Source organism: Ostrinia nubilalis, chromosome 25 (assembly GCF_963855985.1).
Source record: "Ostrinia nubilalis chromosome 25, ilOstNubi1.1, whole genome shotgun sequence".
NCBI classification, from domain to species: Eukaryota; Metazoa; Arthropoda; class Insecta; order Lepidoptera; family Crambidae; genus Ostrinia; species Ostrinia nubilalis.
The window spans coordinates 2,556,142-2,578,629 of record NC_087112.1 but is presented as its reverse complement, the minus strand read 5'-3'; the positions used below and the strand labels follow the sequence as shown (position 1 = coordinate 2,578,629).

The window sequence follows — 22,488 nt, the reverse complement described above, 5'->3', positions numbered from 1 at the left end:
AGGACGCGGAAGGTCGAACCGGTCGCGTAGAGGCCAAAGGTCCAAGGTCAGGTCACGGAAAGGTTGCGAGATTTGCCCTCGAATCGGCAAGGTTTTTGGTTCTTTTTGTTAATGCTTATTTTTGGATGCTGGGAAATGTTTTTGGACTCTTCACGGGACATTTTCCGGGAAAGTACTTACACAAAATTCGTTAGAAAGCGTTTTTCTTGTTATCGTTGAGTAGCATATCCATGTAAAATACTATCAATTTGATCGGCTGTAGGATATTTTTTGTAGAGACAAGCTCGCTTGCACTCTTTGTGTATCTTAACTTTTCTATATATTTTATTGAATGGTGTGTGTCATCATAAATGATATTTAATTTCATTTTGCTCTACATCTCAATAGTTATTTCTTAATATTAGTTAAAATAATCTCAAAATATTCTTATTAACACTGCAGTACACGCGCCCCTTTTTTTACACGAATACACGCGCGGCCTACTCTGGTAAGCCAATTTAAAATCACTGTAAATCAGTTTATAAGCAAATTATGAATAGAATTACTATATAAATGATAAAAGTGTTTATTATAGTTATTTTATAATCAAAGTTTCTTTATATAACTATTTGGGATCAAACATTATAAACAGATTTAAAAGTTGTAAATTTTTTGGACCAAAATTGCACTCTGAGACCAATGTTAAGAGCGTTGTAGCAAAAAGTTGGCGTTCGAATTTTAGGTTTTTATTGCTTGACGTCGCGTAGTGAGTGCGCAAACTGCATTTATCTGTACAATTTCAACGCTGCGTCGACTAAACGATCTTAATCCGTAGTTGTATCGTACCTAAGATAGTACATCATACATAATAATAAAGAAATAATGTATAATTTACCTATTTGATTTTTTCTCAGATCAGACTTTTAGCAAAATCAAGTTACGTAATTAATGTATTTTTTACACTAGTAAATCCCGCGACAAGTTTTTAATCTTTAAATTGATTAAAGTAATAAGTTGATGGGTTTGAAAGAATGTATGTTTTATTTTATTCTTTTTACAGCATCAAAAGCTTGTTTATGAAAAATATTTACTATTTAAATTTTACTTTTGACTTTTTAGTTTTTATGATGCGGGATGGAAAAATTAAAATTTATTCTGATTTTGTGACGTTTCCGCACATAAATATGGATAGGTTAAATAAATAGAATGAAATGTATGAAAACGAGCGTGCCATTTTTTAAACGTTATCTATAATATCTGTGTCCATCAAAGAGCTCGTAACTAAACATCGTAAGCGCCATTCACATCTATATATCTATACTTATAGTAAATCTGTAGAGAGGTCAATACATGAAATATATTTTCAAAATAACTATCAGGGGGTGATTAGTCATCGATACTGATGCCAAAAATGCAATCAGTAAAATTTTTGTCTGTCTGTCTGTCTGTATGTATAGAAACAAAAACTACTTGACGGATTTTAACGAAACTTGGTACAATTATTTTTCGTACTCCTGGGCAGGTTATAGGATACTTAGGAATTCCCACGGGTACGGGAATTAGCGGGAAAATCCTTTTATATGAAAAATCTAAACTGCTTAAGTTAGACGCTTGAAATTTGGCATGCAGGTACCTTAGTAAACTTAAAGCTTAGTTACAACAGGATATTGCAAAATTCCCACGGGAACGGGAGTTAGCGGGAAAAAACATTTGTATGAAAAATCTAAACCGCTTAAGTTAGACGCTTGAAATTTGGCATGCAGGTACCTTAGTAAACTTAAAGCTTAGTTACAACAGGATATTGCAAAATTCCCACGGGAACGGGAGTTAGCGGGAAAAAACATTTGTATGAAAAAATCTAAACCGCGTAAGATAATATATGAAGGGGGTAAAACGGGATCCACGCGTACGAAGTCGCGGGCGGCCGCTAGTATAAAATAAAGTCGTGTTAGTTACTCCACTTATAACTCAAGAACGGCTGAACCGATTTAGCTGAAAATTGTCAGGGAGGTAGTTTAGAGCCAGGAAAAGGACATAGGATACTTTTTATCCCGTTCGAAATAAAAAAAAGTCTGCTTATTTATTGCCATTAAGGCGGAACAAAGTTCGCCGGGTCAGCTAGTTATTATCTAAAAGTTAATAATAAATATTTAGTTTTTGTAAATCTAAACAAGTCAGGAAATCAAAGAGGTAAATACTGATATCATTGTGATTTTATAGAATTTATTATTATAAACCACGGTCGTATAATGCTAAAATATCAGAGGTAACTTTAAGATTTTTATCCATAGAGCAATATTTATCTAATCGTGTTTTTAAACAGTTATCCCATTAGGTACACATGCGTTCTGTAATACAAACCCATCAAAAACAATACTTGTCAAAAAACCAAGTCTCACTACTCAGTTGTTCTACGGTAAAAAGTTGTGAGATCCATGTAATACCAAGTCCAGTCCAGGAAATCATTAACGTTTTACATAAATATATTGACTTGGCCATCGCATGAAAACACGTGTAAATTAAATTATTTAGTGCGAAATGAAACGAAATTTTGCATGCCTGTGTAGACATGTAAAATTTCAGCTCAATGGGAAAACGGGAAGTAAGTAAATTTTAAGTTGCAAGATTTTACAACTCCAGATGTCAAAGAAAATAAAAGCTTGTAGATAGCTTTGCAAAGAAAAGAAAGATTTATGAATAAAATAAAAAGTACTGTCTACGATACATTTGTTAGGCCGTGTTGCACCGTCTTACTTTAACATTGACATCAAAATTTTGGATGTCAAAAATCTGTCTAACATAAAACACCGGTTATTGTCAGTTAGGGTCAAAGTTAGGTGGTGCGTGCATCTCAGCCTTAGTGTATTTTAATTAACTTTAATACAAATAAGGATGACGAAAATAATCGATAAGTGACTTACTCGAATATTTCTTATAGCAGGTATACAAGATGTCGAACAAATGGTTACTTACTGAAAAAGTGCTTCATGAGACCTAGCAAATGGCATCAATAATATGTTTAAGAACGAACTGAATCTATTCAAAAAACCTATATTTCCAGCTTTCATACATTTAATACAGTTACAAACAAACACGAAATCAATGGTGTCTGAGAATTCTGAGTGCCTTAATGCCGTCCCCTTTATCTGTTTATTTAGTATTTATTAATTAGTATCTCTTGATGATATTGTAGCAAGTTAAACCTAAAATAATGTTTTCCGTAAATAATTTAACTACGAATGCAATTTACGAGTTTGTTGTTTGATTATTATATATTACTCAATTAAAAATTTAAATTTAAAAAATTAACACTTCTAATATGGTAGGTATGGCTGGCGGCATACATTTAGTATGAAATTCGGAAACATTGAATTTTCGCATAGATCCAGTTTATTCTTTGACCTATTTATTGTTATTGTTTTAAAGAGCTCATGAAGCACTTACAGGAACAGTAAACAGTTTCTTGATATCTTGTATAATTAAAATCAAGTGAAATCACTTATCGTTTCCACCCTGTACCTATACTTTTAAAAATAAACTCATTTTATACGTTCATTTGTATACGTATCTACAATACAAATACCTAACCAACTTAGTTGACGTTTTATAAAACTATTTGTCTAAGTGTCATCGAGTGACCGCTGGTGGATTTGCCATTTACCTGACCTACCCCTTTATTACTAAACGTTTAATATCAGATGAATAGTTACGCACCAATTTCTTTCATTCAGTCGTCAGTAATTGAACTTTCGGAAAAACATGACGAAGCGTTGTGTGACCATACATACGCTATTCAACTTTTATTAGTAAGAAAGAGTATATTTTATGTTGGTAGAAACACAATAGCATAGACTAATGTTTTGACACCCTGTTAAAATTTTTATTAGTCATTTATTTTTTCCTGACCAAACAGATACCATAATAATATATTTTGTCTATTCTACCCATATTCTGTAAGTAAAATAATAAAAAGTTTGAAAAGAAAGAAATTACAAGTCCGATTTACCTAAACAAATAAATTAAAAATACTTGCGGATCAAAAGTACTCAATCATACTACAATTTACGAAAAAATCACGCGTGACGCATAAACGTCAGTGGGCAGTCAACTGACATAGACCCGGCGTCTACGAGTGCCAAAGCACGACTGATTTATGCCATTTGATGCACCCGATTTTATAGTATTTTCAAATTAATTTTTCATTTGAAGATTGAAGATAGATATTTTTTCTTTTTCACACAATAATAGTACTATGTTTCTTCTTAAGTATAAAGTAGTTTATGTTGCCAAATGACTTTTAGATTATGAGATGTGACCTGTTTTCTTGCAGTAAATTTCTCGAATTTTGACTATCTTAGACATAATAAAAATGCATTTTAATGAATTAAACATTAAAATTTTCTCAATACACTTTCTTCTTCAGGGTATGCTTATTCTAATGAATACATTCTATCTTCTTACTTAGAAATAAATTTGTTGTAATATTAGTTCAAAGTTGTGCATTCGCGAGTTACCTGGAAATCGGGCTTTCGAAATTCGCTGTTTTCGTAGGCAAAAATCCAATTTGAACGAGATTTTGTCAATAGACATTCCGTAAAAACGTATGATAATTACGATGATATAAGTCAAAAGAAGCTATAACAATAAATTATATGACTAAAATCATTTCGAAATCTGCCAAATTCTCGATTTCTGCATGAAAAATGTGACAACGCTCTTAACAAAAACAATTTGACTGAAAAAATATGATTAGTTTTTTATCTGTCATAGTATTCATGACTTTCTACTGCCTCGTACACGGTGTAAGTCCATTTGTTACAAGTCTTTCATAATTTTTTTGTCGAGTGATTTCGGACTTTTGAGTAGACCCGTTGTTTTGACGGCCAATTTTAGAAAAGTGCACAGGTTCTAGCGACCCAAGCTTTACTGGCTTACTGACAAATTTAGTAAATGAGGCTTTCCTGGAATGCCAGCTCTCTGGCGCAAGTTTTCAAAAAGTTATAGCGTAAAATGTTACCCTGGTCTACTATAGTAGTCCGCGCGTGTACTCTAGTGTTAATTCTAATTTAATAATCTACTTTGTAAACATTTCGTAATATCCTTGGATTCAAGGACTCTGTTCAGCGCATGCGTAAACTTCATTTTGACAGCTGTAATATTCTGATTTGTAGCGCAAAACGTATGTTGAATGTTAAACTTCTTTAGATCTCAGCATCTTCAAAGTAATTAATTAAATTCGTCTGCAATGTATCCAAAGCTTTATTAAAATTACTCAGTAGCGATCGATATACTCTAAAATAGTTAAAGTACACTGTAAAATGACATTTTAACCCGTTAAAAAAACTAACAAGGCTGTCGGCAGCATAATTAGCGCACCGTGCATTTCACAGCCAATGACAGCCGGTGACAACTGTAATTTGACAGCTAAAACGCGCGCCATCTTGTATTTCCTTTTGTTTTCCCGCCGCGTGCTGGGCGGGAAATGTCAGCTATTAATCATTTTAGAACTTTTACTGTGCTTTCACTTTTGAAAAACTAGGTATTTGGTTGACAATATTAGGCACAAGAGAATTAATCCTCTTAGTATTAATATATTTAATAAATACTTATTTAACGATCTAGTAACTTAGTTTTTGCAAAATATTATGATTGGCATAAATCGCATCTTTATCCGTTTTGATTGAAATATTCGCAAAATAGTGATAATCGTAGATCAAAATTATGATCTAACAGCTTGCTGTGCGATCATAGTTCTATTTTAGTTATCAACAATCACTTGCATTGTGTGCTATCAAATTACTCTCATTGTTATTTTTTTAACATAAACTATCATGACCAGCATTTTGAACGAGTAAATTACATATTTTTTTCTTGTAATCACTCATAGAAACAACTTTTTATACTTTATGACCAAACGAAAAAAGATTGGTTATTAAACACGCTTTTACGGTCATCTTATAGCAGTATGAATAAGGTTAAGTTCAGTGTTAAACTAACAAATATCCCAATTTTGCCCACAAAATTAATTTTCTCCTCTCAAATTATTATTTTTTCATTCCAAATAAAATTCTAGCGTAATAAATTACTGGCACTATTCTCTTAGCAAAAAAAAGATAAAAACTTACCGCCAAAATTAACGTCACCACACCACAGAGCACAATTTTTTTTCTAACCTAATCTACGGCTAAGGCACTAACGTCTACGCGTTCCTAGTTGTAGTATAAGTTTAAAATATATTATCAGATGTATACTGCCATCGTACTGAGGAATCGTTGGCCCGCTCTATAAATAAATGAGACGTGCATTTAGGAAAATTGAGAGTTTACGCCCAGTTTACGGGTCAGAAGATTTTCCGAAAGTTACATGGTGTGAATGAGTATTTTACCTATGACCATTGCCTATGACTTTCTTATTGTATTAGGTGAAGACAACTTTGTACTCTTTACTTTTAGGTATGAATCGTAACCTTTACAAAACATTTGGGATTAATTAAGGCAATGCATAAAAATAAAAGAAAACACTTCTTTGATCGCGTTGACTAGTTAATCACTAAAATTAATAAATACTGGTTTCAAGCTTTAAGTCACCTTAATCATCAATCATGACTCGATTGGATGCACGAAAACATTTTGTTCTACAAGATAAACATATTATTATTTGTATGGTAAAATGTATTTTTGGATTCTAAAAACGTGAATGTTGTTGTTGTTGAACAGTGGAACTAAAAACAGAAAATTAACTACGTAATTATACTCGTAGATGTTTTTAATGAGAGTTATACTATACATAAAATATTACGGAACGCCAGACTGTCGCCATTTTAAACTAGTACTTATTTATGTTTATACTACACAAATCTTCAAAGAGAGCATATCAATTATTGTCTAACACACACGTTTACCACGACTTTTATAACCATAGTTCTATTAATGTAAACCTTATAGACTATAAATTATTATGACTTATTCATGCTAGCCCTAAATCATTTAAATATCAGTATCATTAATAATTATATTATTAATCTAAATACTAAGATGCCATTGCAAAAGTTACTAACATAAAAAAAATAGTGACTGTCAAAATTCCCGCGTATTGCATCTGACAGGCAGACATCTTGCTATTTCGCATCTGTGGCGTGTTTATTAAAAAGTTTATTGGCTTTGGCAATACAAATTATTATTTCGTAAGTGGGAAACGTCTGCTTTCATCCATTATTTTTGTGTCAGGAATACATTTAGATTACATACAGATCCGGACTGCCGTACGATAACAATATTGGTGGTTAATGGAGGTTTTGTATTGTGGATAAAGCGCCTTTCCTAATATTAAGTAAGACTTAGGTATTTAGTGCAATTCACTTATGATCAGACACCTTTTGAGAGTTTTCAGTTCTGACTATGATCGGATCAGTGGCATTGTTAAGTAATAAACAGTCTGACTTTACAACAAACGATAGAACAAAATAATACCTAGGGATTTCAAGGTTTAAATTTTTCTAACATTACCGGCCTAGTAGCCGGACACAGCAAGCAAGCATTTGACAGTAACTATGGCGATAACCGGTGTTTTCTGTATGGAGTTTGATCTTTAATGTTTGTCAAAGTTAAAGTAAGATGGTGTCAAACTCCATTAGCCATTAGCAAACGCAACTCAGCCTAAAATAATAATTATGTACAAATAACTAGTAAAATTCAGTACTTTTAGTGTCGTAGGCTATGTAGCTACGCCGTAGCTAGGCATAGACCTCATGTGCTACGACATGCTACGAGGTCTACGATTGGCGTAGAGTTATTTTTTTACGCGAAACACTATGAAAATGAAATTATTTATATTATCTCTGCCTCATTTTAGACAAGATCTTAAAATTCCAACTGTTCCGAATTTATTCTGATGTTGCTATCGAAGTTCATACGCAAAAAACGTATTTTTGGCAAACCCATTCCTATTATGACAGCTCGATTCCAAAATTTGACAAATTATTCAAGATGGCCACGCGTAGCTGTGACGCCATTTTGTCAAAACACTCATACAGTCTAATTTTTTAGAAATCAGCAGAAATGTCATCAAAAATGGCCAACTGACATAAAAATATTTTTAGTCTGTGAACTAGTGATGCGACAAAACCTCTCGTTAATCGCGAAGTGAAATTATTGTAGTACTTGCGTATCATCGCCGGGTGATCGTCAAAATACTAAAAATATGCAACAAAGTCGCAACATTGAATGTGAACTGATTATGAAATTTTCGAGAACAGAGCCCCGATTACGGTAATTTTTAACGTCTTCAATCCATGTACGCTTCTCGATTCTGCGATACGATTGGTCGTTCAACAGCGTACGTCAGCTGTTTTGACCAATCGTATCGCAGAATCGATGAAGCGCGTCTGGATTGGAAACGTTAAAAGTTACCGTAATCGGGGCTCAGGAAACAAACTGTACCTATGCACAGATGTAATCAAAAAAGACACTGGACAGTAAAAAAATCAATGATATCCGTAAAGTTATTAAACTTCAAATAGTTGCAAAAAGTTCTGTTTGACAGTGTTGCTACTAGTGACATCTCGCTCGCTCAGTTCTTTGTTGCTCTATTCCGCTAGGATTTTTATTTTCTTTTATCTGGGGGCACGGCAGTGCCCCCGCCAAGTCGAGCGCGAAGCAAACACTGCCGTACCATCCTTTACTGGAACCATTTCGCCGCATTTTCAGGCCCCTATTTGAGAACCTCTGGATAAGACCAGAACGCAGAAATTTTCGTCATCTAGTAAGCTATAATCACATACTTTAAATCCAAAATTTCAAGTCTGTAGGTCATTTACTTCCGAAGTTAAGCGAAAGCAAAGTTTCGCATTTACGACACTCACTCACTCACTCACTCACTGATGATCATCAAAATAGAACTAGTACTTCCCATTAACTCAGAGAGCTGAAATTTGGTACAGAGTTAGGGTTTAATGGCCACATAAAGGGAAAACTATAAAAACTAGGAAAATCGAAGATCTGGAGTAACCACATTCATAATCAATACTACTCCGGCACCGTGGTGTTCGCCTGTATCGCTCACCGCTAGATGGCGCTAGCACTAGCAAGCGGTGTCCAGATTTGTTTCCTTTCTAGAGAAAGTCGTCGATTAAGTTGAATGTTGTGTAATTTGCATTTCGTTGATTTCGTTTATTATACTGTAAGGTTCGCTTAGGTTATGTTATTAAAACAATTCTGATTCGTTGTCCATTTTAAAGGTCGTTGAGTTTATTTGTGTTTAATATCGTAAAAAAATGTCGATAAAACGACGATTTTAAATAATTTTGCCACGTTCTACAAAAAGAAGTGAAATCCCACCAAAAACATTCTGTAAAAAACTAGCCAAGTCTCGATGGAGCTGCTTGTTTATCTCTAAAAAGTAATGAAATCTAGACAAAGTCGTGCCAAGTCTATGGTTCCTTACTGCGATTTCTTTATTATTATAGTTAATGTTGTGTGACTTGGCCGTTGAACAATCTTTATTAAGATAATCATACATTATAAATACGCAGCTTTACTGAACCTACAATTGACTTGTTATTGTTGAATCAACGTTTTCCAAGTGGCAATTTTCCATCGTCAATGGGTAGCGGTTCTGGCGACAGATTGGTGCAATGGTGTCATGGAGCACCTGGTTTTGTCACCCTTCAACGGCCAAGTCACACAACATTAACTATAATAATAAAGAAATCGCATTAGGGAACCATAGACTTGGCACGACTTTGTCTAGATTTCATTACTTTTTAGAGATAAACAAGCAGCTCCATCGAGACTTGGCTAGTTTTTTACAGAATGTTTTTGGTGGGATTTTATTTACTTATATAGGAAAATAAGCAATGGAACAATACGTAAGCCTAATTGCATAAAAAAGTAAAATAGTTTTGTTTAAATAAAACCGACTAAAAATTAAACTGACTCCGAAAAAGTATACACTAAAAGTAGAAAAATATTTTTACGTTATCTCCAATATTGTCGAAGTTATCGCTGGAAAACTAAACAAAGTATCGTACATTTTTTATTTAAAATTAATCAGTAATCGGAATAAGTGAATGCTTAAAATAATATCGATTAAATTTACAGATTATTGTCTATGACTCACAGGTTACAGCACTGATGTGTCAGAGACAAGTCATAGACAATATGGAGATAACACATGATTTTAAACGTCAAGTCAATTTGACAAGTCTCACAAATTTTCATCGTCCACGTATTTTGCTAAAATAATTTGTTTCAAAGATTGATTTCAAACTTGTATAAACATGAAAATAAAGTTGGTTTCATGGGCTTGTTAAATAATGTGTATGATATTATGAACACGTAAGTGATTATGGTGTAATTGTGTATGAAAGTGTTTGTTTACATCTCTGCTGGATTCTAAAAAATCAAGGTATACGTGAGTCAGAGAAGCAATAACTCACGCTATACCGGAATGCGGTGCGGGGTTGCCAACCTTTTCTAATTTCAAAACATTGTAAAACTAAGAATAGCAGTTCTTAACGTCTCTAATCCATTATGCTATCAACGGATTTCATTAATCTGAGAGGTTTTAAAAGAACGCCGAGAAAAAATTGTTTTGAAATAATTACGATATTTTTTTGTAGGTGCTTTTGTAATACTAATTTGTGGTTGTTATTTTTGACAGTTAATTGCTAGGTTGTTAAGTATTTATTTATTTAAAGACTTTATTGCACACACAACAATGTTCTGTACAAAAAGGCGAGCTTAATGCCATACGTAAGTAGGTATTGATTGACACGAGTTACGATATAAGTTTATCTTTAAAGAATTTATTCTCAAAAGAACGTGTACTTAGTTTACAAAGAAATAAATATTTATTCAATACTCAATAATTTATTGCATCCATAATGTGGTAACAATAAGGTGGTACTTATGATAATTTTTACATACAATTACGAACCCTGTCGGGCACAGAATTTTAGGAGAGGGGAAAATGTAGTCTCTCAGTGTAGTTTCCTCAATGTAGTTTCTGTCCAGATAAAGCACAACTGTCTAAAAAAAATATAAATGCGGTGTTAAACCTTTCGTTAATTAAACATTTTTTTGAAACTATGGTGCATATGGTACATTTTTTAGAAGCTTATAAGATTTTCCCCATCATTAACACGTAAACCTATCTAACCACTAACTAAATAATGGTTTATTATTCTTGTCATCACTTTTAATTTAATAAATGAACATAGTCAGCCTCTTAAAAGTTTTTATTATATGATACCGATCATTTACAATCAACGACGCGTCCCACTAAAAAACCCACACGAGCTCTGTCAAAAAATATAATAATACTAGCTTTGCCCGCGACTTTGTACGCGTGAAAATTATTTAAATATTTAACCGCTACCGCACCTGTTGTTATGTGAGATGCAGTCTAGGATGGTACATATTATCTGCCCTGTAAGTGCCTATTCACTCTTGCCTGAAAAGGCTCGGATTATAGTGTTCAGGAAAGACAGCAGCAGGCAGCGAATTCCAGTCCCTAGCTATTCGCATTATATTAAGTGTTATAGAAACGCTTTTTTGCAACATTTATCCTGCTCCGCCCTCCTTGACTGAAGGGTGATTTAAAGCCTAAAGCCTTCCTCGATAAACGGGCCATACAACACAAAAATAATATTTCAAATCGGATCAGTAGTTCCTGAGATAGCGCGTTCAGCCAAACAAACAAACTTCAGCTTTATAATATGAGTATAGATTGAAACTATGTCGAGAATAGCGCGGATCCTGGTATATCCCTAATTAAAGCAGTTGGACAGTTATTTATAACGTGTTTTATAGCGGGATCGGTCTACGAGATCATATGACTGGGATTTTGTAGGGCTGGCACCTTGTAAAGATGCTCTTTATCGAAAAGATCTACCTAGGTAATGGAACTTGTTGCAGTTCACGAAGGCACGGTAATACTATCTATACAGTATTCCAACTCGGCCATATTTTTGAAATAAATGTCAACAGTCGCGCGGAACGTCACCGCATGACAACATGCGATAGGGCTACCCACTTGCAGACCCTATTTTCATTACATCTGCCTACTTTGAATTTTTATCTAGTATTGTGAATGTATTTTGTGATTGTAATTTTTATTTTATTTTGACAAACAAAATACTTTGTGAATGAAATAGGATAAAAATGCATGTTACTTTGTCATTAGTAGATTTAATTAAAAAAATATATTTGTGTTAAAGTTTAGTAACAAATCTCATTAATTTATGATCGTAAAATGTACCTATGCGTCTCGCTCGACTTAGGCGTACTAAATGATTGTTTATTATACAGGGTGTTAGGTAAATGGGTTTATAAGCCGACACTGGCCCATGGTATATAAATGGTATGGTGAAGTCAGAAAATTGATATTATCATTTTAATAATTTTAATTTTCACACAAATCTGATTTTATAAATTTTATTTTGTATTCAAATAAAAAAAAAATGAGGATATCACTGACTTCACCATAGGTATGTTAACATGGTCTAGTGTCGGCTTATAAACCCATTTACCTAACACCCTGTATAAATAGGTACTTGTAATTATTTTTATAAAAAAAGAGCGCTTACTGTTTGAAAAACAACATATCGTCCGTTTATTACTGTGGCACATTCGCGACACCCTCGACTTTTGCACTGCAGACCCACGATACCCCTGGCGATACCCCTGGTGGTATCGTGGGTCTCGTTAAAGAACTACACTTCAGACCCACGATACCCCTGGGAGTAAAGTTGGCAAACGAGGACCGGCGCGGGCGCGGGCGGGCGGGGAGGGGGGACGCACAGTGCACACGGCTAGTGCACAGTGTTGTGGAATACCTCTATGAATTCTAAATTGATTTCATTGAACATGCAATAAAATGTATAATATTGTATATCGTTAAAAATAAAAATAAAATAACAACAATTCATACCTACATACTACGAATAAAATTAATTAATAGCACTTATAAAATAACTTTTTGACTTTAATTATTTATTTTTGTTCTGATACTTTAATCTTTGTTATTTGATGTGATAAAAAGATAATTTCATCTACCACGTTGTGTGTGACAATGATTTAAATGAGTAGTTTGCCCTTGGGAAAAAAAAGAGATATTATCAATAATTTATATTTATTCACATAATATTAATTTTAGGCTATATTTTAATTTTATGAAGTGAAAATAAAGTTTTTTTTAACATTACAAAACTTCTCCTGTAGAGCAGTTTGTATGGGAAATATAACCAGTTGAACAGTTGCGCAGTTGAGCAGTCTAGTTGAGCAATGGGGAAAAAAGGAATTTACTACGGTAAATAAAAGGTACCAGGGTAACATAACCTTATGGGAGCTATTATCAAATTCTTCTTGGTTGACCCGTGAAATAAATATGTATCACAAAATAGCTCCTTTATGGTTATGTTGCCCTGGTACTTTACCTGATACTAATTAATTATTATACGAGTATGTAGATATGAATTGTTGTTATTTTATTTTTATTTTTAACGATATACAATTATACATTTTATTGCATGTTCAATGAAATCAATTTAGAATTCATAGAGGTATTCCACAACACTGTGCACTAGCCGTGTGCACTGTGCGTCCCCCCTCCCCGCCCGCCCGCGCCCGCGCCGGGCCTCGTTTGCCAACTTTACTCCCAGGGGTATCGTGGGTCTGAAGTGTAGTTCTTTAACGAGACCCACGATACCACCAGGGGTATCGCCAGGGGTATCGTGGGTCTGCAGTGGACTTTTGCATGTCGAGCGCATACCGAGATTTGAATTTCGAAGGAAAGCTCGCGTTTCATCCGTTTATATGAAGTTACAATACTGTATGATAGTATTACCGTGACGAAGGCGAGTGAGCTTTACATGTGTGGTGGCTCGCTACTGTTCGTTTTTCAAAAGTTTTGATAACATTACACTATCGCTATGTGCGTGTACACGTACACACACAAGTAAAGCTCACTCGCCTTCGTGAGTTGCAAGAACTATACATATATTATGAATTTAATGACAAATTGTTTGAGTACTGACATGGACTCTATGCCCTTGCAATTTTTCCTACTAGCTTGCAATTGTTCTGTTCCTGGCAGGAAGAGATTCCCTGATCCAGGTGTTAGAGTCTCTTGATTCGGGAGTCCTAGTTTCGATTCTTAGACCGGACACACTGATGGATAAATCGTGTGTAATTACACAAAGAAATAGGACATTGCAGTCTTGAATCAACCTGACTTTCAGGTACCTGCTTTAAATCCGAAAGATCTATTGAGCCATTGACAGATGCCTACATCTGACGCAAGGGTTGTGACCCTTACACCCGTATTCACAAAAGATGCTTGCTTAAGTGAAGCAGCAACGCTATACAAAGTCGAACGCACAGCGTTGAATAGAGCTCTATGATTGGTTCGTGTGTGTCACTCCTCCACTCAAGTGTCTATGAATAGTATTTTGGGCCCCTGTGCGTCCACGCGCACTGTGAGACTTCATAGTAATGTTTGTCAATACGGGTGTTAGTTATTGGAACGAGTTGCAAGAAAATAAACCAAAAGATTTTTTGTGGCAATACTGTCAACGTGTCAACCCTATCTCGCCTGACCCGGGAAAACCACGTGGATGGATCTGGCAAGCCATCATCTTCCCACATAGTATCCATTGATCTGATTAACCATCGTGATATGTCACATAACTCTAACACCTTGATTTGTGAGTCTTATGTACCTACCTCTACCCTACTACTTAAGTATACAGTGTGAGTCACGTTAAAGTGTACATATGAAAATAGATGAAACTAGACCTATTTTTATCGACAAAAAAGAGGTCAAAAATTTTTTGAGATTTTTTTTAAATTTTTTATAGAATTTTTTTTCTTTCAATTACTTATTGTAAAGAAAACGTAATAACTTTTAAACTAAGCGGTATATCCTGATGAAATAAAAACAGTAATAATGCTAAATAACAGGCAATACTAAAAAAATACATAAAATACATAAATAAGGCCAACAAATAATAAAAAATGATACTTTTTAAAAAAAACTGCTTTTAAATTCGTGTTTTTTTGGTTATTTGATAAATTTCTCCAAAAAATGCCCCTATAACCGGTAGTTTTTATTACTTTGTATTATTCTCTATCGTATTACCTTCGTAAAACCAAAAATTGCATGTCTCTATCCCTATCACAACGTTTGCAATGATCGTTTGAACTAAGCCTCTCCGGGCGCGCCATTCAACGCTTCGTTAACAACGAAACTGAAAATGGCTCTAGATTTGTTATTTTGATAAAGACGAGTTAAATTTCAAATAAAAACAAAAGATTTCGAAGCAAAATAAGCATTTTAGTTAAAATTAAAATTGTCTCTAACTGTAGCGGAGAATAATGTTGTGGCAGGCCTTTGTTCAAACGATCATAGCAAATGTTGTGATAGGGATAGAGACGTGCAATTTTTGGTTTTACAAAGATAATACGATAGAGAATAATACAAAGTAATAAAAACCACCTGTTATAGGGGCATTTTTGGAGAAATTTATCAAATAACCAAAAAAACACGAATTTTAAAGCAGATTTTTTTCAAAAAGTATCATTTTTTATTATTTGTTGGCCTTTTTTATGTATTTTATGTATTTTTTTAGTATTGCCTGTTATTTAGCATTATTACTGTTTTTATTTTATCAGGATATACCGTTTAGTTTAAAAGTTATTACGTTTTCTTTACAATAAGTAATTGGAAGAAAAAAAATTCTATAAAAAATTAAAAAAAAATCTCAAAAAATTTTTGACCTCTTTTTTGTCGATAAAAATAGGTCTAGTTTCATTTATTTTCATATGTACACTTTAACGTGACTCACACTGTATAAGGTTAGGTGTTCAAGTATACAAAGTAATACCTCGTGTAAGAGATTACGGGGATTATAATCTGATATAATGAGTGACTAGTTAGTCCTTCTCTGATGAACGAGGGACTTATATAAAGTTGGGAACGAGGGACTATACAAAGTTGGGAAATAGATTTCAGAAGAAACCATTATTTTGTTAGTCGGCCATCCAATAGAATATAGCACTGCGTTTATCTCAGGATCTGTCCCATATTATATTATTTTCTGTAAGTAGGTATGTCATTCTATTAATTTTAATGGAAAGACCAGACATAAGTAGAATACACAAAAATAGTGCATTTAGAACAATGATGCTATCGCCAGGAAATGACGACACTCATGACTAAAAAGTGGCAATTTTCAAATAAATACTTAGAAGAATAGTGCATCATAGCATCGTCTTAAAACTTTATACACAACAAAAACAAAACAAACGAAAAAAATACTTGTCATAATTATAGTAGGAACTATCCTACTTACTTCGTAACAAGTATATTTTTTTACTTACATAAATAACAATTAAACAGGTAGTTAAGATGCTTTTCTTTTAATGATGATTGTTTTAATGTGTTTCAGGGTATCAGGTATATTGGGCACGTTTTATTTATTTATCTTTTGTAGGTAGGAACACAAACTTACTTAACTGATTGTCATCTTTGCAAGATAAAATAACTATGCACTTTTAGAGTGTGACGAACAGTTGATGCATTTGAAGTTCACTAAAACTAATGGTTTCCAGTATTAACGACTTTACCTTAGTTTAAAGATTACCGAGAAACAAAACAGTATGACAACACTGTCCGTTATTCGGGTAACTGGTGGAAATAGTCCCTGATTCTGTGGAAATAGCCACTAAACGGTATCCTTGTCCCACATACGTTTTAATTAATAAAGGAACCAGACAGTGACTAGCGTAAATAACTCAGATAATATTTTGGTGGCACCTACGGCTAGAGTAAGAAAAGCTGAATGTAATTGTCCCTAGAATTGTAAAGCTAAAAGGAACAGTCACTAATTCTCTGCTAGGTTTTTCCCGCGGCTTCTCCCGCGTGGTTCAGTTGTTATTTAAATAGGTAGTTAATTCAGTTTTCGCTGAAAAACCGAGTCATACTTAGGTGTACTTTTCGTTGTAATTTGGCCAATAATCACGCGGTTAAAGCAAGAAAAGCATGGAATTTTCCCTAAAATTAAGCTTCTCTAAGGATTAAGCTTTTCTACTAGGACTAACTTTTACCCGAAGCTTCGCGTGATATTCAATTTGTTATAGAAAGACAGAGTTACTTGATACTTTATAATTTGGCCAATTAACTCAATATCATTCAAGTAAATTATAGCCTTTGTTACTCAGATGTAAAGTATAAAAAACACTGTAAAGTTTTGTCAAAGTCCATTCAGTTCCTTTTGCTTAAAAAAAATAGTTTCCATGACAACTGAAAAGATGATTTGAAAGAAACACTATTACGCTCCCTTACAATAATTTTAAGTTCTAAAATAAACTTTCGTACATAGTTTAATATCAAAGCAAAGCCACGCGGTAGGATCCCTAAGCAGAAAATATTTTATCAGAATTTTGCGCCCAGACATTTTGTTACTACACGAGATTTCGATTTAAATTACCTTTGTAAGTACTAGCTATAAATCATCTATGAAACAACATCCTCACATCTATGTGACTCAGCGGCGACGCCACATAAATTACAGTGTTTGTGTTTAAAAGATTACTATATTTATTATAGAAATCAACCTACACCGAATCAAAGAGTTACATTCAAAATAACGGAATCCAAGCAAATCCGAAAATAGCGGAATCTGACCGATTGCATCATGGGTTGACATTCTCGATGCTGGTCCGTCCAGCGTTTAATATTACTCGTAACTGCACGAAATCTAACATTTCTGCCAAGCCCCATTTAATGTCTTTCTACGTAATAATTCGCCCGCCAGCACACTTGGACAATTTGTTAAACGCTCGACAGAAAACTATTGCGCTGTTGCTTCTTTTCAGTAAACATATTTTTCATAAACAGACACTTAAAAAACATCTACCATACCTTCAGCTCCAGAGGCCAGAAAACTACAAGAAAAATCACTCACAAAAACACTCAAAAATAAAAGAAAAATACCAAACTGGCTGTATACCAATATTCCTTGCACTTACTTCCGGGAAACTTGAAAAAATCCGCTCACAAGATGGCGGTCCGAAAAGCGCGGGAAATGTCAACTCGCGATCCGCGCGCGAATTGAAATCGGCGGCTATCACAAAACGGCGCGAATGTTAACGTGGTTAGATTAGTCCGTTATATAATGTTATAGCTCGAGAATCGAGCTGGTGGAATTTTTATTGCGGAGTCTGCGTACCCGGCCAGCGAACATACGTGACTAAGCTGGTTTCACGTGCTTTTAATATAAAATTTAGGTGGCACCGGGTGAAAATGTGCGGTAGGTACGGTGTATTTTGGAGCGCGCCGTAAGTCACACGGTTCACTCTCGGTTTCGAATAATAACGCGCGAATTTGTGATATGATAGCGCAGACACAGATAACTGACCGGAAAAGTTTAAAATTTATGCGATTTTTTTCTGTATCGTTGAATTTTTTTTTTTTTTTTTTTTTTTTTTTTTTTTTTTTTTTTTTTTTTTTTATCCACAACGAGGATTATTTATTATAACTCGTTTCGAATTACTTTATGAAGTGGTGAATGAAGAGGTTTATTAATAAAGTTTTATTTAAAGGATCTTCTGATTCAGACTGCAGCGTTACTGCGAGCGCGTGATGAAAAATCTTTAATAAACATCTCTGACGCTTTCAAAAGCATGAATCGTTTTCTTTTTTGGTTAAATTGTGTCAAGGGACGATGACTTTAGCCTATACAAACCCACTTCACGGTTCAATTTTTTTCTGTATCGAATTTCTTACTTGCTGTAGGCCTAGGATGCGCGCCGCGATAAGCTTTTATCGCGCTATTTTATCGACTTAAGCCCATAATAATGTGTATCGTCTAAAATCATCGATAACATTTTATCACGGCGCGCGTCCTAGCCCGGCTGGATACCTATTAGGTACAAGATCTTTTTAATAAACCCCACACTCACTCATTTCTCATTTCGCCTTTACTTATCAAGAAATAAATTCTTGCACAACTTGTTTGCACTTAATGACAACTTAGTGATAACGACTTGGTAGTCCCATCCAGCTCCTTCGTCAATATTCCTATTTTACTGAACCATGTTTCTTCTTAGGGCTTGCGGGAACAGTTTTTGCTAGAATTACGCGTTCACTCTAACATCGCGTACTTATGAATTGTCCCGTAAAAAACTGATCCGTTCGAATTTGTAATAAGTAAGTAGGTACAAAGGACATTGTCAGAAACCGCCTCAGATTCCTGGGCACAGCAGTAAAGTATCAAAATTAATCTCTTACTTTTTGAATACTTAAATATTAATTAGATTGTAACGGACACTTGAGGATTAGAAAATGAAATAATAAAAGTCTTTTATATGTATTCCATAATACTATGACGACATCCGGTCATTTTAGGGCGTGGCCTGCTCCATATCCTATGAAGTTCCATAATTTGTGTCGATAAAATCTATGTAAAATCGGCACAAGGCAATGCCGTACTTCATTGTTAGGAATCCATGTAATAGTGATGTTGACTGCGGTCATCATAAACAATAAGATACCGATCTTGTAAATAAAATAAATCGTCCATTTTGCTACAGTATGACTAGATTTTAATTAAAAGTTAAAAATATTATTGCACGATACTACAAGAAGCTATCTAATGTGTCCAACTGGTCGAAGGTTATGAATAAAATAAAAAGAATTGTGATCATAACACTGATATAGACAATGACAACAATATGGGATCATCTTTAATATATCTGTAACAGTTTCAAAATCCGATGAAAAATCCAATGCCGCTTAAAGTGAGAGAAATGTCTAAAGTTCTAATAGAATTGAAAGTTTTATTTGCTCAAAATGCTTATAACAATAATTGGTAATACATTTCAAATATTAAGTACCTTTATAATGTATCGATAGAACCAAAAAGATGTCCTCTCAGCTTGGAAAGGGAAAACCCAGGATTGGGGGAGCGCTCCAGGCAATGTTCAGAACGTTTCATAGGTAGTAGTAAATAATATTTATTTTATTATTAAAATTGAATATTTTGATATTGATAAAATGGAATATATCTTTCGATTCAAATACCGAATATTTTTCAATCGATAATAATTATCGAGAATTGTTAATAATATTCAATTAAAAGTTGTTCAATCCCTAGTCATGCATAGACTAAGACGGTAACCATGGAGATAGTTAGTTTGGTAAGTCACGTGTTAAATGTCAAGAGTGGAAAGTAAACATAGGATTCATGTTATTTATTTACGTGCAAAATGTAAGTAAGTAAATCATAAAAGTGGAACGCCGAGCTATTTCCAAAACCCGTCCAATATTATAATACAATTTGGCTGCGACAACTACAATACAGAACATCTCCCAAATCGATGTGCATAAAATAATATAATACAATACTAGTAAGTAAGAGGTTATGATAACAATATTGCTATCAATAAGTTTATAGAATTGGTCCGCCAGGAATAATTGTTCTTACATAAAGATTTGTGTCATTTAGAACCTAGAAAGTATTTTTTCGGCACTGTTGATCTAACGGCGAACAATGTATGGAGAACGAACATTGTCCTTTCAAACAGACACACAACAGAGCCCCGATTACGGTAATTTTTAACGTCAACAATCCAGACACGCTTCTCGATTCTGCGATACGATTGGTCGTTCAACAGCGTACGTCAGCTGTTTTGACCAATCGTATTGCAGAATCAGAAACGCGTCTGGATTGTAGACGTTAAAAGTTACCGTAATCGGGGCTCAGTTCGGTTTTGCGGGCCGTGGAAACGAGCCCATACCTTATTTATTATTGTGACTCAAGATGGAAAAGGTAGGATTCAATTTCTTAACATAAATACGGGAACCGATAAATTAACTCGCGCATATCAGTTAAGTACTTTTCTCGTAATTAAAATCTAGAAATAGTTCATTATACTGTCTAATTTAATTAAACTGTGGGCTAACAAACTGAATGTGCCAAGATGTATTGCGTTAAGTGTATGTAACGTTGGTCTGTTGGAATCCTTTCATGCGTGCGTGCAGAATTTATTGTGCTGTGTGTCGCCAATAATTCTTTAGACCGGGCAAGCGTGCCATAATATTACATTAGCTGGTGGTCTTAGTGCCTAGGTCACCTACCTAAATTTTAAACCGAATTTTAAGATTTTGACGATGTATTGATTTGATAATTCAAAGTGATAAAATAACATGGAATTAACAAGAAATCAATATTTGATGGAAAGTAACAAAGTTGTTGAAATGGTGTCACGGTAGTAGAGGATTACCTAACTTTTTCTTTTTTTTTTTCTGTTTGTTCGTTCGTTCGTTTCAGCCGAAAGACGTCCACTGCTGGACAAAGGCCTCCCCCAAGGATTTCCACAAAACCGGTCCTGCGCCGCTCGCATCAAGGCACCTCCCGCGACCTTCAACAGATCGTCGGTCCACCTAGTGGGAAGCCTGCCCACGCTACGTCTTCCGGCCGAAGTCGCCACTCAAGAACTTTCCTCCTGCCCCAGCGGCCATCAGCTCTTCGAGCTATGTGCCCCGCCACTTTTTTCTGATAAAATCTTTTAAATATCATCGATTGAGATTATTTTTGTCGTGATCATCAGTCATTCAGTCTGAATTGATTCAGTCTCCACTGCAGGAACACCAGTAACACCACCCTCTGAAACGTAAAGGAGCTTTAAAGCTTTTTCAATCTCAGCTTTTTCCTCGTACAACATCTGCCGATAGATGGCCGAGCCCGATTAGTGATGAACTTAGCGCCATCTATTATAGAGTAGGATTACTATGTTCTTAAACACCTTGGATACCTCTGTGGATACCTCAACATTTTAACTATCTGTGCCTTAGCAGCAGCAGAATATGTATGAAAATAAGGAATATAATAAAGTATCGAAATACCTAAAAAAATTAATAAATAAAATAATTTTGTTAAAATAATATTTAGATTGTTCATAAAAAAATCAATGGTTTAATTCACTAATTTTGATTTCTGTTGTTTATAGTCTATGGTATGGGTTTTCTTTTTGATTGATGTGATCGTTTTTAATTTTACAAGGTGTATTTTTGTGTAAATTTAAGTGTAATTAAAGTTATTTTGTGATTAGAAAAAACCTATTCACTCTGAAGATCTTGCTCCCGTTGAATGTTGCTCATGCATAATTAAATAAAAGACGAACGACCTTTCAGTAATCATACGTACATCTATAAACAAACAGCTGTAAGCTGTGCTTGTGTGCATGCACTTGTTGCACCTACTTTCAAAAACTTAGGAATTCACCCGTTTTGTGAGAAAGTGAACTTGATATTTTATTTACAAGCTGGTCCATAGAAATTAGTATTCACATTTACCGTTACGGTTGACGTTAGGACGTGGGAAATGCTTGTTGTTTTCATTTACGTTAAAGTTCGTTACAATGCACCTGCACTGCAGATAACTGCAACGGGTTGAACTCGCCGAGATTATGACACGGTCCAACGGAAGACGAATCGCAATCCAGTTAG

At 34.4% G+C, this 22,488-nt stretch overlaps 1 protein-coding gene across 3 annotated transcripts in view; it reads right to left on the bottom strand.

The window, feature by feature from the left end:
* The window catches only part of LOC135084232 (filamin-A), a 101,088-nt gene extending 82,839 nt beyond the window's left edge, over nucleotides 1-18,249 (bottom strand). Inside the window, exon 1 of one of the 3 annotated variants that reach the window (XM_063978982.1) lies at nucleotides 18,009-18,249. The gene's annotated coding sequence lies outside the window, so the exon portion shown is untranslated. Of the gene's footprint in view, nucleotides 1-6,104; nucleotides 6,215-17,901; nucleotides 17,986-18,008 lie in introns of those variants that run through there. The other 2 variants (XM_063978985.1, XM_063978983.1) reach the window with 2 other exon arrangements.
* Between the last annotated feature and the right edge of the window lie 4,239 nt (nucleotides 18,250-22,488).